At 35.8% G+C, this 17,317-nt stretch overlaps 1 protein-coding gene across 8 annotated transcripts in view; it reads right to left on the bottom strand.

The window, feature by feature from the left end:
* The window catches only part of LOC127964709 (diacylglycerol kinase beta-like), a 111,368-nt gene extending 94,409 nt beyond the window's left edge, over window positions 1-16,959 (bottom strand). For 6 of the 8 annotated variants that reach the window (XM_052565000.1, XM_052564998.1, XM_052564999.1 and 3 more), the window contains exon 1: window positions 2,233-2,550. The gene's annotated coding sequence lies outside the window, so the exon portion shown is untranslated. Of the gene's footprint in view, window positions 1-2,232; window positions 2,551-16,774 lie in introns of those variants that run through there. The other 2 variants (XM_052565001.1, XM_052564997.1) reach the window with 2 other exon arrangements.
* Between the last annotated feature and the right edge of the window lie 358 nt (window positions 16,960-17,317).

Consider the following 17,317-nt stretch of genomic DNA (forward strand, 5'->3'; position numbering starts at 1 on the left):
CAAAGCAATGACATGGAAAAGCCAGGCAAGACCTGCTCTGATTCCCAGCTAAAGGGAAACCTACTGCCCTTCAATCCAGTCTGAATGTCTGTTAATGTAACTGAACATCAACCAACAGAGCGCTAACAAAGTGGTGGAGAAAAGATGAAAAAGAGCTAAAGTAGCCTTTTTAGAAAATATCACATTGAATAGATTTCTAAAATAAATATATTTCAAACAATACTTTATATTTATGAATTCAGAAAAACAAACAAAAAACATATGTAATGCAATAATATTATATAAAATAAATATAATTTATATTATGCATCTAATATTGTGTATAATTAATATTATGCAATTCTTCATATTATTATTATTATTATTATTACAACTTACATAAAATAGGAAGAACTTAAAATGAAAATAAAATATGAAAAAAAGATCTATAAAATGTTTTATAGAAAAATATATAATTATGTTCACACTAAATTTGTTACATTTATTGGGCACACTTTATTTTAAGGTCCAGTTCTCGGAATTAACAAACCATTAACTCCTCAATAAGCTCCTAATTTGCTGCATTAATAGTTATTAACGTAGTTAATTTTAGGAATTGGGTAGGATTAGAGATGTAGAATATGATCATGCAGAATATGTGCTTTATAAGCACTAATAAACAGCCAATATGTTCATAAAAGGCATGCTAATACGCAGTTAATAGTGTTACCCATTTATTACTGTTATTACTTTTTGTTGGAATGACATTACCGTAGTTGATCATAATGTGGAAACAGGAAGAGGAAATACACTAAGGTACAGAAAACCACAGCACTATTGTATTTTTTTTTTAAATTACATCTACATATAGCAGACAATATGCAAGTGCTATGACAAGTCTTAGGTAGCTTAACACAGTACACGTAGCAAGATCTATTTAATATATATAATACAAATAAATCAAGCAGATAGAATAGTAAAAAAAAACAGGGATCGCCAGTGTTAGAGGGTCTTTTTATAATAAATAAAAAGAAAATTAGTAGATAGAATACAAAAAGGATAGAGAAAGTGATAGAGGCCTTTAAAAAAAAAAGAAAACAAGCAGTTAGAAAACAAATAGAGAGTGCAATAAACAACAGAAGATAAAACAACATGCTCCCTTTTTAATTGTTTTAAAAACTTTCGCACTGACACAGACTCTCCGAGTGTGCTTCCAGTGAGGACACTGATAAATGACTGTGCTTCTCCAACCGACAGAAACATATTCATCTACCCAAGAGCGGCATGGTAAAGATGAGAGACAAGCCAAAGGCAACAGTATGATCAGTGAGTGTTTATTCAGGCTCTCCTTTATTGTGGACTTAAGATGCTCCATGACTGACTGCCGTTTTTGACCTTGGGTAGAGTGTCACGAGCAATCTTTTCTCCGTTTTGTTATCTTTGTGTCTTTTTCTAATGACTGAGAGCTAATTACGTGCAAACATTCGGCTTTAACAAATACTCAGCCCTCTATGAAGACTGACAACATGAATTGTGTCCTCAAGCAGCAACGGCGAAAAAGCTCTCTCACACACATAGCTCACGCTGTTCCTGCACCACAGATCCTGTTGAGACATGAAGACCCCATTTCTTTGGTGATTACATGATGAGCCGTAATTAAGCGAGGCAATTGGAGATTTACCAGCATCTCCCAAGCACAAGACAGCACAGGTTTGTGAAGAGAATTAATCATCCCACACATCAAAATTGATTACATTTCCTCACAATAAAGAATGTGGGCCGCTTTAGGGCATCACAGAAGATGCCAAACAAACCTAGTCAAATTGTCAACCCCACCCCCCGTATCAACAGAATCCATCATCCCATGCCATTGATTTCTTTGCTGAGTGTGAAATATAAACACTATCTGCACTCATGCTCTGACATGACAGACTAACTATGGCAATGCAGACCATAACAAAGTACTGAGCAGGCAACATCCTGCATGTGAACTCTACAAAGCACAGGAAATACCTAAAATAATCTTCGGTGAGATGATGAAGACTGAAAATCAAAGTAAAGAAAAAGCGCGCCAATTAATGCAACTTCACAAGTTCAAAAGCTAGATAAACATGCATGTTTTGGTGCCTGATATGCAGTGTTGACATAAGAGAACACACCGTTAGAGGAAAACAAGGGTCACTTACTCGGCATACAGCACTTTGTGGTACGTGAGCGAGCGGAGAACAGAAAGAGGGACACAACGTACTCTACCTCTGCTTGTTCAGGTGATGGTGTCCGTCAAATCCTGGCTGATCTGAGTGCTGTCACGGTCACAGCATGGATCAGGGCTCACAAGCAAAATGCTACAGGCAGTGCTGGAACCAGCTCAGTCAGCGGCAGAAACATCTCTCCCCTCCTGCATGAATTAATTAAGTCTTCTCTCTCTCGCTCTCTCCCTCCCGCCTGTGGTTATCCTTGTTATACGCAACGCTCTGCTTCGGCTGTAGCAGATGAAAATGTCCATGCACTTTCTTTTCTGACAGCCTGTTTACAGAGCGCCCTGCTGTCGCTCTGCACTCTCTCTCTCTCTCTCTCAACAACAGGGTAAAATGCTTCTCATAGGGCCAGCCCTCCCCCTTGTGAACAACTCTAACCACCACAGTTAGTGCCCCTCTCCAGGCTTGTATAAAACGTGCTATAATGTAGAATAATAAAATCTTAAATCATTTGTTATTATGTTGTTTTTGGAAAGAAAACGGAATAATGAAAAAAACACATTTGCATTATTTACAACATCTTTAAAAATGGCTATAAAAGCCATTAAAAAAGCCTTTATTGACTTTGACGATACATTTTTTTCTACTTCGTTCTATACACTACTGTTTTATTAGTTTTTTGTGAAAGAAATGCATAATTTTCTTCTACTATATTCATGGTTTCAAAAAAAATATTAAATCAACAGGACTGTTCTGAACACTTACAATAAAAAAATGTTTCTTTTCTTGAGAATCAGATTAGCTTATTAGAATGATTTCTGAAGTAACACTGAAGACTGGGTTAATATCTGCTGAAATTACTTTTTTAATTTTTTTCAAAAAACGCACAAATATATTTTTTTAATCATCCCTTTTTCAGCTAAAATGAATTTGAGATCAAACTGTTTTTGGTAGACCCTCTGCAGTACTGCCGGGGAACCCATTTGCTTGGATCCTGTTTAATATTCTGATACAGTCTAGTGGTAATGAAAACATTTCCAAAACAGTTTTATTTTAAAACAGCACTGGGTAGACTGCTGTGTTGCTCTTTTCTATTTTTATAAGAAAATAACATGCTACATAACTCTGCTCATTCTGCAGAGCCAAATAAAACAAAATATCATCATGCTGGTATTATCTGCTACAAGCTAAAAGTTTATAGTCATTTAAGAAGATCAACTGCACAACTATAATTACATAGCCTACTTTACCACTGTAACTATTGGTGGGCAAGCATCATGTGGCTGGTGCTCACAGTATCATTCCACTTCATTCAGACCCATTGTTCACAAACAGAATGAGATCACAATGCAGCACAACAGCACTAAACAAGCCATCATGCTTAATGAAAGCAAAAATCATAAAGAGAGTTTTGTGTCTTTTAGTCTATGTCTGCTAGCTTTGAGGTCATCTGCTTACTACAGTACAAAACGCTGACAAACACTTAACATATATATGCATTTAAAATGTACAATCATTCTCATCAGGAAAATGAATCAAAAATAAAATGACTCTCCAAAAAAAAAAAAAAAAGAATGTCTCACCCACTAATACCTCCCGCACTCAACTAGCAAAGGGGAAAACATTGTTTTATGGGGCTAACATAACTAAAGGCCTCAAACTACAGAAAAAGATAAAAAAAAGTGGTGAGCCCTTTGACAAACTTCCTGTTTCAAAAGGAAATATGTCAACACAGAAAGAGACAACAGTGTCTGTTGAGTGAATTCATATGTGCTTTAAGAAAAGTTTTCAGTTAAGCTAGTTGAGCCAAGAAGCTTTTATCCTGGATAAATTTAAGCAGAAAGAAAATGTTTATTTAATAAATAAAAAAAATATAGATAGTACATTCATAGATTTAAAAACGCACTCTAAAAAATAAAGGTTCTTTATTGGCAGTGAACCTTCAACATCCATGGAACTTTTTTTTTTTTGTTGTTTATTAAAATGTCCTTTACACTAATAATAATTTATAAAAAAAATAAAAAAATAATAGTAGTTCTTTAAAGAACTGTATACTGAAAGGTTCTTTGGGAAACCAAAAGTGGTTCTTTTTTGGCACTGCAGTGAAACCCCTTTCGGAACCTTTATTTTTAACACGAGTGAACTGAGGAAACTGAATAGATCTTTGTTGATGTCACATTGCGATGATATAATGGTTCCTAAAAGGATGATGGGATAAGACCAGTGCTTATCAACCGAATAGGGAATTAGCTGTAGCACCATCGCTCCTTCACTTAATTTGAGAAGCAGACAAAGGGACAGAAATAGCTCTGGAGCGCTCCTCCCCTGCTCCTATGATCGAAAGCAGACTGTTTTTGTCTGGCCTGACTTTCACCTAGGTATGCCATCCCCTTTTCATTTTTATATCTTTTAAAAAAGAGGGCAATCATGAATTTGCTTTTAAAGCCGTTTTTAGGTAAGTGGTTTCAATCAGAGGACCCTGACGCCTCCAGCTTGTTGAGATTCTGAAGTTGAAGGACACTGAGAGAACAGATCACATACTCTTATTATAGACAAAAAAGAAAAATAACGATACTAAATGATAAGACGGCCCTTATTTCAGAATGGTAAGCTGGCCGTCTTTTGCAAACAGTAATCAGTGTTTAGGAAATGTGTAGGAGTGTCAACATGAGGCATCTGCGTTTCCCAGAACAGTGTGTTTAGGGTAACAGAGAAGATCCGTACCAACTACGTGCCTCTTGCAACTGTGCTGTTTTGTTCAGCATTATAAAAACCCACAAGGCATTGAGACTTCACATGCATGGTGAAATAGACACACAATATGTTTAAAAAGGCAAGAGAAATGCACTTTATTTGTATTTTTTTTACATAGGTCTACAGGGCTGCGTAAGCGGTCTGTTCTTTCTCTCTAAATTTCTCTAGTGCCGTCTCTTTCTGAGGGGGACTTTCCCCTTCGCTGTTAGAGATGGAGGCGTTGCCTTGTGCCAGCAGAGCATATGCTTTCACTTCCTGTCACTATCTTATTGTCCTCTTTGTTTGAAGATATAAGCAAACACTGGTTATGAACTAATGTGGAGTTGATTATGAATGACAAGACTTCATGGTTGTCATAATGGACCTCTTTCCTTCTTTCTTTCAATTACATTTCTATTGATTTCATGCTAATTTCATCATTACGATTTTTTGGCCACTACAATTGTGTAGTTCAAATCTTGTGAGAGCCCTAACACTGCTCACAGCAAGTTTTAGCAAATTTCTAAATATACATTTTCATACTGTACATTGCAATGTTTTCATGCATGAATAAACTTATAGCATTCATTCTGGACAACATATAGCAAAATGTGAATATTAACCACTTAATGCTTTGGGCCATAATATGAATTGAAATGAATTCATAAAAACCTATCTATAATTGAGGTCAAAATTACTTTACCAAAATATGAGGGATTATACAAAATGCAGGTTATTTTTTATTTAGTACTGACCTGAATAATATATTCCATATACAAAAAGACATTTCCATATAATCTTCAAAATAAAATAATAGTAATACACAACTATTACAAAAGGTTCAAATGGTCACTTATACTCCAAAAGGAAAAGCCATTTTTATAAATTCCACTGTTATTTTCTGGTGCAGACTAGATGTAAAGGTCTATCCATCCATCCATCCATCTATCTATCTATCTATTTTTTCAGTGACAGGAAACAGGCGTTTGCTTCTGAATCCAGCACTGTGTGGAAACTACAGCAGTGTCACACACTGTCTATAGGGAAGGCAGCAGGGTACCAGGATAGAGACACACAGTGTCCAGAAGGACAAAAGAGACCCTGGGGGGTGGGATTCACTTGCTATTTTTATCCCTCAGGCTGTCCCATCTCCCAAGTGAGCGGAAGCACTGTCCTTCGTGCCTTACCTCAGAGTCCACTGGGACCAGTCACCTCATTCTCATCATGAGTGAGAGCACCCTGGGAAATAAATGTCTCGCAGCAGCCTTTTTTTTCCTATTTTAACTGTCCAATGATACATGAACCAGACAGTCTGCAGTTGTACCTTGATATAAAAGCAAGACTGTTCATTTTCTCCTGCCATTGCATATGCCAGTTCGCAATAATTACCTTGTTGGACACCTTTCGGAGAAATATCTATGCCTTTGACAGTAGTATGAGTGTGTGTGTGGTGTGAATGAGTGTGTAGGAGGATTGTGAATAGTAAGACATACACGCAACTGTAATGACAGAAACATTGGAAAAGAAGTGAAAAACCGATTGCTAATCCTGGAAAATTTTATTTTGTTATATCTTTGTCAGTATATGTCAGGAATATTGGTGTGTCTGGTTGCATTTTATTGTTGTGACTGGGACAGAAAGAATTTGTGTCATTTCTGTCATAATTTACTAACCCTAATGTTCCAAACCTGTATAACTTTCTTTCTTCTGTGGAACATAGAAGAAGAAATTCTACAGAATGTACTAGTCACTCTTTTCCATGCAAACTTACGGTTATGACATTGACTTCCCACAAATCTTACTGAGGAAAAATGAGCGCCGAAGCCTACAGTAACACCTACAACACCATTCACATTTTTTTTAAAGAATTGAATAGTTTTATTCAGCAAAGAATAACACTAAAACTAAAACTATTTTTGAACAAATAAATGCAGCTTTGGTGGGCATAATAGACTTATAAAAGTAAAAATAACAATAACAAAAAGCTTACAGACCCCAAACTATTAAACGGTAGTGTTTAGTTTATTGAATACACACTAACTACAATTCGAAAATTGTACAGGATTTAAGGTTCGGTTCATGGAGTACTGCATTTCTGCAATAGCAGGAAAAGAGCTGTCCCAATACAGTGTCGAACTATGATTCAATTAAAGTGTAAACAATCCAGCATAGTAATTCCAAATTTCCGCACGATTAAGTAGCTACAGATGTTGAAATAAAAATACCAAAAAGACAGATTAGGAATGTCCTGCAGGCTATGTTGAAACATATACCTTATTATTTTTTTCCTCTTTGAGTAGGAAATAAAGGGAGGGAGAAAAAGCAGCAGTTATATGACCACCAGCAGCTGCAGTGGACAAACAGTTCTGCATTAATGCACATCTTAGCGTGTGACCGACAAACATGTGGCTCCATTACATCTCTGCTCTATAATGAGATCCAAAGCTACATCACAGGGCTGGCAGGCTCATCCCCAGAGACACAAGGACAGGAAGAAGGGGGAGGAGATGGAGAAAATGTGATGAAGAGGCATTGTACAAACAAATAAAAATAAATTAATTAATTAAAATCTCACAAGCTGAGATTTCATTAAAAAAATCAGACTTATCCAAAAACATTATAATTGTATTCTTGGCCCACATCCACTATGATGAAAATAAATAAAAAAATAAAAAAAACTAATATTATTTGAAGAATTTGCAAAGAGCAGAATATATCATGGTTTGAATTAGCAACAGGCACTTACATGCAGTAATACAACAATAGTAGCTTGTGCAGAAGAAGAAGAAAAAAAGTCTTGATAAAGCAATTTGAGACACCTGTAATCATAGCTCAAACAGAATCCCTGATAAGAGGACATTTAGAAAGATGTGCTCATTTCTGGGAACACCAGAGCAGTGCAGTAATACATTTTCACACATGCACAGCCTGTTACTGACACCCACCTATTCACACGTGCATAAAGGTCACAAACATGCACACAAGGTGAAAAACTGACTGCGTCGTATCCTTTTCTCACAGACAGGACAACAGTAAACAAACCGACTTGACTTCTATCACACCACCTGTATTATTATGGTGCTTATCAGTACATTTTAAGTCAAACAGCAGATTTTGGTACACTCTCTGAAAAAAAGCACAAAAGCTGTCATTGGGCTAGAACCTTTTTTTTTTTTACCCCTAATCGGTGCATATTAGTATCTTTAAGGTACATATTATTACATAAAACATACTACTTTTTGAAAGGGTACTGTGCTACTGACAGATTTTGTAACTTTTTTTCTGAGAGTGAAAGTTATGATTGATGATTCTATACAGTTATAAGTAGTAAAACATCCAGGTACAAGAATGGCATCCTGTAATACCTTTTTATTATTATTATTATTTGTTTTTGTTTTACTGTTACACAAAGCAATCACAGTTGAGTGCCTTCTCTGCTATATATTATTTTACCAATAATTAAATATTAATTCAAAGACAATATGTACTATTATTAACAATCAATGTAACATAGTTAATTCTCCTAACTGTAGGCAGTTTGCAGCGGCTAATAAAACCTATTGTCCCTGTCAGTCACATAATATGTAGCTTAACCAATTCATTAAATGTATAAAACAATAGTTCTTTGTCCATAAACCTCCTGCACTTGTGACAGTCACAAAGACAGGTTGAAATCCTCTGCACATCTTTTTACCACAGCCATGCAAACATTTGCAAAAAGATAGAGCTCTGGTTTCCTCTGCAGGGACCTCCTGCTCTCACTTTAGCATTTCCTTTGATGTAAGCAACAGTGCCAGCTTTACATGTGTATAAAAGCACTCCCATCCAGATTTCAGTTGTGACATTATATGGATTCCATGTAGTTCATTATAAACAGGTACCAGGAATAACACCAGAGCAGCACTGACAGGGAATCTATTTGTACACCTATGTCTTGACTTGAGAATCAATGTCTCTGGCAGTCTTTGATGAATGGTTAACATTAGTGTTACTGTGCACACACAGTATATGTACAACCACCTCTATTAGCATGCAAATGCACACAGAGTATCCTACCTTTTGAGAAGCAAGGGAATAACTCTCATCCATACACATGTCACTGTAGGGCTTTCCTTTTAACCTTGGGACTGAATGGTGTTTACATGAATCAAACAGATATTTATAGAGGCAAATGTTGAAATCGTGCTTAAGGACTGGAGAAATTTAGTAAAACCGATGATGATGATGTTGAAAACTGTAATGCAATTCTAAATTTTAATTTAAACCATAATTTAACCATGGTGAGCTGTCATGATTACGTGCCAGCTTTTAATAATTCAGCATTAGGTTTAAATAATTCAGCTTGGATTTTAAAAAGTAGATATTGCATTTGAAAATTTAAAGACTTGAGAAATGAATGCAGCTGGGGCTCTGAATGTATGATTAATGTTGCTGAATGCAACTTTTGACACATACACAATCTAACTTTAATTACCTGAAAGCTGCACTTCAACTCGAAAACTTTGGATTTCAATAAAACATAATACTTTATAAACTGCTTATTGTTTCAATCCCACTCAATGAAGTCCAGGAAGGAAGGTCCTTATTACGATAATAAAAAAATAAAAATAAATAAATAAATAAATAAAACTATATTTTGTCCTAAAAAAGATTGGAATCTTGGGATCTATTAGGTTGCTATAAATACACGACTGGAGAGTTCATCCTTCATTGATAAGCACTGTTTACTTTCGCAATAAATCAAACTGGGCTCGATGAACTCCGTCACAATATTACTTTTCCACAGTTGCATCATTTTACAGCTTGCCTCAAGCCACAGACTCTCTCTTTGCACATAATCACGTGGACCCGTCTGGTAATTGGTTTTATTTTGAGAAGAGCGGAATGGGAAGGTTTCTTTTTTTTTTTTTTTTTTTACCCCTATAGAGAGTTCTAATGAAACTTGTGTTTACTGAGACAGATCCTACTGCGGCAGTGGGAAAGTCAGCCATGTTAAGCATCAGCCATGAGAATAATCTGGGGTAAATGAGCAACGGATGGGAAGAGGCTGTGCGGAGAGAAGAAGGGGTTCGAGACAGCAGGTGACTCTGTGTTCTGACTCAGCCTGAATGTGACGGTGGGTGTAAAGAACAGGGTTTTCAGTGGGACCTCTCAGTGCAAAAGGACAGAAAACACTGACACCTAATCATTACACCCACCACTGACAGAAATGTTATCAACGAGGGTGGAATAGTTAAATGGAGTCGGCAAGTCAAGGAATGCAATTTGGGAATAGATTTTTCAAAGTGCAGGTTTCCTTGTGCCTGTGGTGGGGCAGCGGAGGTGGTGCATTCCCTGTGGTGTACAGTATTACATTAATGTCGCTTTTTAAAGTTGGACAAGAAAGAAGAAAACCATATTGCTTTTTGATGTCTTGCCATTGAAAAACTTTTGAATTGTTCTCTCACAAAAAGACAAGCTGGGCTGTATGTACCTGCATTTTATTTCCCTGTTATATCATGCATTTTTAATAAACTGATTCAATGAAAGTGGAAAAAAGTTTCTCTTTCTGGTTCCATGGAAATAGAGCCGTTTTTCATTAAAGGGTCTTAAATGAGATAATGAATTATTGAGTTCAGCTAGCCCTGCTTATCAGGCAATATTTCTTACTGGAGCAATGTGTTGGGAAAAATGTTTTCCTTTTTCACTAACATTTTCCTGTTAGTAAATAAAACGGAAAACTGCACAAAGACTATTTGCTGGTTTGTTCCAGGTACACACTGCACGAGTTTAGTCTCAATTGAAATGTGTTTGACTAAAAATGACATCGCGACAAACTACAGCCAATGAAAGAGCAACTTAAAGGTCAATGGAAATGTCAGGGGAGGAGTCACAGACCTGCAACAGAACATCTGCATGCATGGCTATTGCAAGAAACCATTCTCTCGTCATATTCTTCTTTCTTTTCGATGCATATCAGCATATAGACAACTTGCATTGCAAGCTTCTTACGGGCTGCAATTTTTGAACAGGAAAAAATTCTGTCTCACACGTGATTTACGTACGTTTTTTCATGTACCACTTCTAACGTGTGTTTTTGCTATGAAATGTTGTATGACAACCAGATTCTTCTTATTGGTGACCCCTGTGCATTGTGTAGTGTGCACACAAGCACTAAACAGTACCCCAGACAGTCATGTGTTGTGAGAGGAACAGTGACCAGATGACTCTGAAAACCGTGCAGTGTGTTCCCAGCATTAGCTGGATTTAAATGCTCTCAAAGTAAGATTTAGCTGGTTGTCAAGTTGGTCTTCTAGCCTGATAGACTAAAAAGTGGCCAGAACCTCTCTGAAGTAGATCACCAGGAAGACCAGGTAAGAACAGAAAACCAGCCTTGGCTGCTTTAAATATGTCTTACAATGGTTTCTTAGAAGTTGCATTGCTTTGCAAGTGTTGATCATCTCTCACTGGAAACCACAGAGAAACGTACTGCTAACAGGGCATCAAAGGCTTGTTTAAAAATGGTAAGTAATTTGAAAATATTGTATTTTACATAAAGGCAATGACATCAGTAACATGCTTGAGAAACTTGTATACAATAAGATGACTATTAGACAGCAGTAACTTCATAACTCTGTTTAATGATAATAAAACCTTAACTCTGGCTGGACTATATGTCCAAAAAAATATTACTATAATATTTTTCATATTAGTCGATATTGGCAATTATCACAATAAATATCAAATCTTTATTTCTTTCAAGTTTAAAAACAGGTTTGTGCTCCTAACTAAGAGTTGCAAAAAAAAAAACCAGACTGTTAATTGTAAATTCTTTACACATTTCCAGTAATTGTTTCCTTAACAACATAAAATGTTAATAGAAAATGTAATTTCTTAGTGTCTGCACGTTTAAATAGTGATATTGTTTCAAATCAAGAAAAAGGTTTGTGTTGCCTGAGCTTCATGATGAATATCTTCCGTACAGTTTACAGTGCAGGCTGCATTATTAATAATATTACATATTTTTGTCTCTTAGGAATGCACATTTGACAGTAGCTTGAGTTGATAGTAGTAGTATCTATTAAAAAAGAGTTAAGATAGAGTTAATTTATGTTCATTATTCAAATGAGTTCAAATGAGTAGTGCTGTTTCATTCTGCTTTTGGCACATGAACATTATATCATACATTTATCGAACTCTCGTTATCGTTTTATCAAGGAAAATTATTTCGCGATAATTGCTGTTATTGTTTTATCGTCCAGCCCTAAACTTAACCATACTGGTTAATGTAGCTCAAGAAACATTTTCTCTTCTGCTGAATGATATAATTACTACACCATCTGGCTTAATATGATGCCAAGAATAGGCTGGAAATGTGCAAAGAAGTGTGTAATAATAAGGAACAGAAAGTTCATTGTAAGCTAATAAGGATGACATGCATATATCAGCAAAACATTTCCTAAAAACATTTCCTTCACTTTGCTCTCTCGGATATAGATATATTCCAGCTGCCCATGTGTAAATATACACCTTGGACACCAAACCTCCCTGCAAATACAGTGCTAATGTGATTAGCATGCCTCTAGGGCTCATTACAGAGAACTTAATTGGCAGTCAGAGGAAGAACAAAAGGCAACATCCATCCTAAAAAAATCCAACCTGTTTTCAATGTATCATATTTACACGGCTTACCATGAAGCAATCTCATAAAAAATATGAACTGATCATTTTTTGTGTATAACCTTGTTCCCAGTGTCAGCTGAAATGTATTTTGATTTTAATGTGGACTTGTGTTTTCACCTTTTAGACATAATGTGACATCTGATGAGTGGGTATATTTTTGCATTTAAGAATAGTTTCAATACTACGGAGCCCCGCACATGGCATACAGGAAAAAAAGTAGGCTAAATTGTGCGCACGATTTACTATTTTGTTCCCTCGATTTATAAATTGTCCGCACGATTTACTAATTTGTTCCATTGATTTGCTAAATCGTGTACACCGTTTATATATCGAGAGAACACATTAATAAATTGTGAGGATGATTTAGCAAATCAAAGGAACACAATAGTAATTGTGTGCACGTTTTAATACATTGAGGGAACAAATTAGTTAATCGTGCACATGATTTATTAATTTTCTGTTGCATGACATGTGCGGGGCTCCGTACAATACAAATGCTTACCAGACAAAATGCTGACTCAAGTTACATCTCAATCAAAGCAATGTGTAATGTTTATTTCCAGTTACAGTAAATCAATAAAAACTTAATTAATAATAATGCAAAGCAGGTTTTTTTCTTAGCCAATTCTTGTGAGGCAATACGTTTAGTGTAGTAATGAATTCTGTTGCTCACATTTTGGTGTAAAGAGTAAACTAAAATTGTAATTTCTGTAGCACTCAGGAAATCTTATATGAATTTCTTTATAGGTTATTTGTGTAATTGGTTTTTGTAAAGCACACTATTCCCTTCATTGTCAGAGTAATTTAGTTTGGCTTATTCGTTTTACAGTGATGAAACATAAGCAGCGTCTTCGTGTGGGGAAACATTGCCATGCTGGCATCCTCTCCTAATGTCTCAGTAGTTTTTAAGTAAAATGGCTGAGAAACTATAAGAGAATAAATTGCTACCCTCATCTCCAGGCCTTTGCATTTTGCAGCCTTTTATTTAACATCTTGGAGAAAGAAATATGACGTACAGTATACGTCATCAGTGCATTCCCGTACGCTATGCAGACAGATCGAGAATGGCAGGCAAACATCAACAACCTGACCTTCCTTCCTGGTATTGTAGTACTTTTATTAACTGTACTATAAACCTTTCTCACCGGTTAATAACACATGATGTATTGTAGTAATGTTATCTCTGGTCATCTGGTCTGTGCGTGTTCATGTGTTCAGGCGTGTGGCTTTGGACGGCAATTGTACTGTATCTTAATTGTACGATGTCTAGATATTTGTAAACAACTGTTTTTTTTTTTTTTTTTTTCAGTGAATACAAGATTTAATGCCACGGAAGCTTAATTTAAGAGATTCTGTTCTGACGTAAGACCCTTTCAAGGCCTTAATTTGTGGAAAATCAAGTAAAGGCTTTAAGACCTTTTAAGACCCACAGAGACATGGTATATGAGAAATGTACCCTACTGTAAAAACGAAAATAAATTAAAAATAGAATTCTGCTCACATGATATGGTGCATTCTTAAACTTGCATGTCCCCAAACTTGTTTTGAATGCAATAAAGCTATAATTGGTTTGTTATTTAAAATTGGTTAAAATAAAAGTGAATTGTCTATTGTCTGTTGTTCGGAGGTCACATATTAACTTGATTTTCTATTAAATGTTTTCAAAATAATGGCAATTCATTTCTTCTTCAGTGAATCATTTTCTTCGGGTCATTTTGCACCACTAAACTACATTTAACACAATTAGCACCTCCCCTTGACATTTCTTTATTTCTCTCAGTTGTCACGTTTAACTATGGCCCAGTACTGACAGCGTTCTATATTTTACAATGGCAGGTTTCGTCTCTCATTATCTCTAGTCAGAAAAAGGTCACTGTTTCTGTATTGTTTTTCATTGAACAAAGACACTTCTACAACAGTGCTGCGCAACCTTCAACACAAACACATATGCCTTGGAACATTTGCTTGCTGTCACCTATCAGAATACTGAGGGCCCAGTTGACAGCCCACACAATAAGGCTCCTTTCAGCCTCACATTAAATCATCAACTATTAGTGTAGCTCACTGTGTTCCACAAGAAAAAATCTGAATGCTTCTTTTCCCATGTTTCATACAGTATACTGTACACCAAAAGTAAGACAAACTAGAGGGTTACACACTAGTGGATTTTCAAACCTCTCCTGTCCTCCTGAAAAAAAAAAAAAAAAAAAAAAACCTTGCCTATCCCTGTTCTGGAGCATCAGTGACCGTTTGAACCTTTTTTAATAGTTGTGCTTGAGTCCCTCAATTGTCCAAGTGTGAAAAGATGGATTTCAAAATCATAGTCACTGCTGGAAAGGGTTCAAATATGCAAAAGATGCTGGAAAACAGATATATCTGCAAGACATGGAGGATTTTTCTGAAGAACATTTATCAGTTTAACTGTTCAGGACAAACAGGGGACTCATTATCATCACAAAAAACAAAAACAAAAAACAACAAAACAAAACAAAACAACCACAACAATCGTGGATCATCCAAGTAACAGCACACTGTATTAAGAACCAAGGGTTCCCGAACTTTTGAAGGGGGTTATTTTAATATTTTCAGTTATTTTTGTGGACTATATGTAAACATATTTTATGTAAAAAAGTGTACAGGACAGTACTAAATAAAATAAAATAAAATAAAAATAACACACATTTTGTATGATCTCTCTTATTTTGTTAAAATTGTTCAAATTTTCACAGATTCTGCAAGGAGGTCCCAAACTTTCACATGCTACTGTAAACTGAGAAAATATCTAATTGAATCGTATCCCAAAGAAACTCTTTGCTTTTTAAAACCCAATAACCAGAATTGTCAAATATATCTTAGAAATGCCACCACAAATGCAAAAGATAAAGTTAAGATCAAATTGAAACCGAACAACTACATTTTGTTTGAGACATGGTTAGAATGTGAGGAAACTGCATTTCATTCTTTGCTCATATTTCCATGACAATGTGTTTAGCTACGAGTTTAACATAATCTAAATACAGAAGAATAAGACACTTTCTGTGATGGAAAGTGTAAAATATGAAACTCCTTTTCAAATAAAATCCTTAAATCTTCACCACATTCACTACAGAAAAGATTGTGTTTATTAAGCACACAGTAATGCTCTTCATTGTGATGAAAAATGTCTTGCAGATTATACATGGGATGGAAACTTTAAAGACATAGGTCATGTTTAAGGTCAGGCGTATGGTATTAGATACCAATCTGGCTCATGCTGTTATGACAACCTTGGAAGAAACAATGTGAATGGATCTGTGCCTGTATATATTGTGTTTAGTATCAAGAGACATCATTCTGTCAAACACTACTGAATGCCCATGAATATCCTAATGCTGCATTTGTATAGAACACTATACTGCACTTCGTAACAGCCTTAAAATCTGCACAGCGAAGCAACAACAAAAGAGCAGATGGAAAAAGAGTATGACCCAACATCCATTCGTTCTTTCAGATAGTTTTTGATTTAAAAGCTGTGGACATTTTAAAGAGAAGGAGGCTGATGAGCCCATCCTCAATCATTGAGATGCAGAGAGCAGCTTACTGCACTGTGCAGCGGAATGATGAAATAAGAGCTAAAAATAGCAACCTCCCAGGATCCCCCTTTGCCTAGCACTGGAAACACCTAATTCCTGACACAGTCCTGGGAAAAGCACCACATCTGCAAACCTTTAAAAACGCTTTTAAGTATGCTTTCATACACATTGCAGGCACTTACAAATACACAACAACTTACAATAAACATTTATGAAAATACTAACACATCTGACAACATGAGTGGACGGAATAAAGAACAAACATGCTGTTGTTTTGTCCATTGGTACACATAAAGCTTGTTGTTATTTTACATTCTGATGTGAATCTCATAAATGCATGCAGAAAACATGCAGAAAGAAGCACATTTTAAATCTCCATAAAATCTTAAATTCTATTCTATAAATGTACATAAAGGTCTCATATTAAAACATGACCAATAATCAATGCAACAATTATACATAAAATAAAAATTCACAACAATGTGAAATCATATGAATAATATGCCGAATGTTCGTAGTATTTTGTTCATTAAGTGTAACCAAATAATTCACTATTTGCAGTCTAAATGTAACAGCAACAATCTTTATCCATTATAAATCCAAGTAACTATAATAAAGGTGAGAACCTACCCAAAGATGAATTCATCGTGTCCTCATCTTCCTGCCAGTCTGGAGTCGTGACTCCGGCTGTTTCTCAAAACCTAGCGACCTGCCTACCTAGACAGCATTGTTAGGCATCATACGCGCGTGCAGCATCATTGGCATCGTGTGTGTGCAGGACCTGAGCTGAAGCTGAGTCGAAACGCTGTGAAGCACAATGCTGCGAGCGTCTAAAAAACTCCCTAAATGGGCACCAAAACACGTCCTCCAACCGCTTCTGGATAACACATTGGACGGAAACAATGAAAAACATTATTTAAAGGCTTACTAGTTGCTCAACATAGCATTAAATGGAAGTAATCGTGTGATTTCAGTAGTTTGGTGTTTAAATTATCTGAATAACAGTCGGGTTGTGTTAATTTTATTTAAACACACAGCAATTTAATAGCCTATAAACGTATTTACAGGACGAGGGCATAATAACTAAATAAATAAGCAATAAATAATCAGTGTTGCCAAGTCATCTGTTTTCCAGAGGAATTTGATCTCTTTAACACTGTTGCGGGTTGAAGC

Source organism: Carassius gibelio, chromosome B9 (assembly GCF_023724105.1).
Source record: "Carassius gibelio isolate Cgi1373 ecotype wild population from Czech Republic chromosome B9, carGib1.2-hapl.c, whole genome shotgun sequence".
Lineage (NCBI taxonomy): Eukaryota > Metazoa > Chordata > Actinopteri > Cypriniformes > Cyprinidae > Carassius > Carassius gibelio.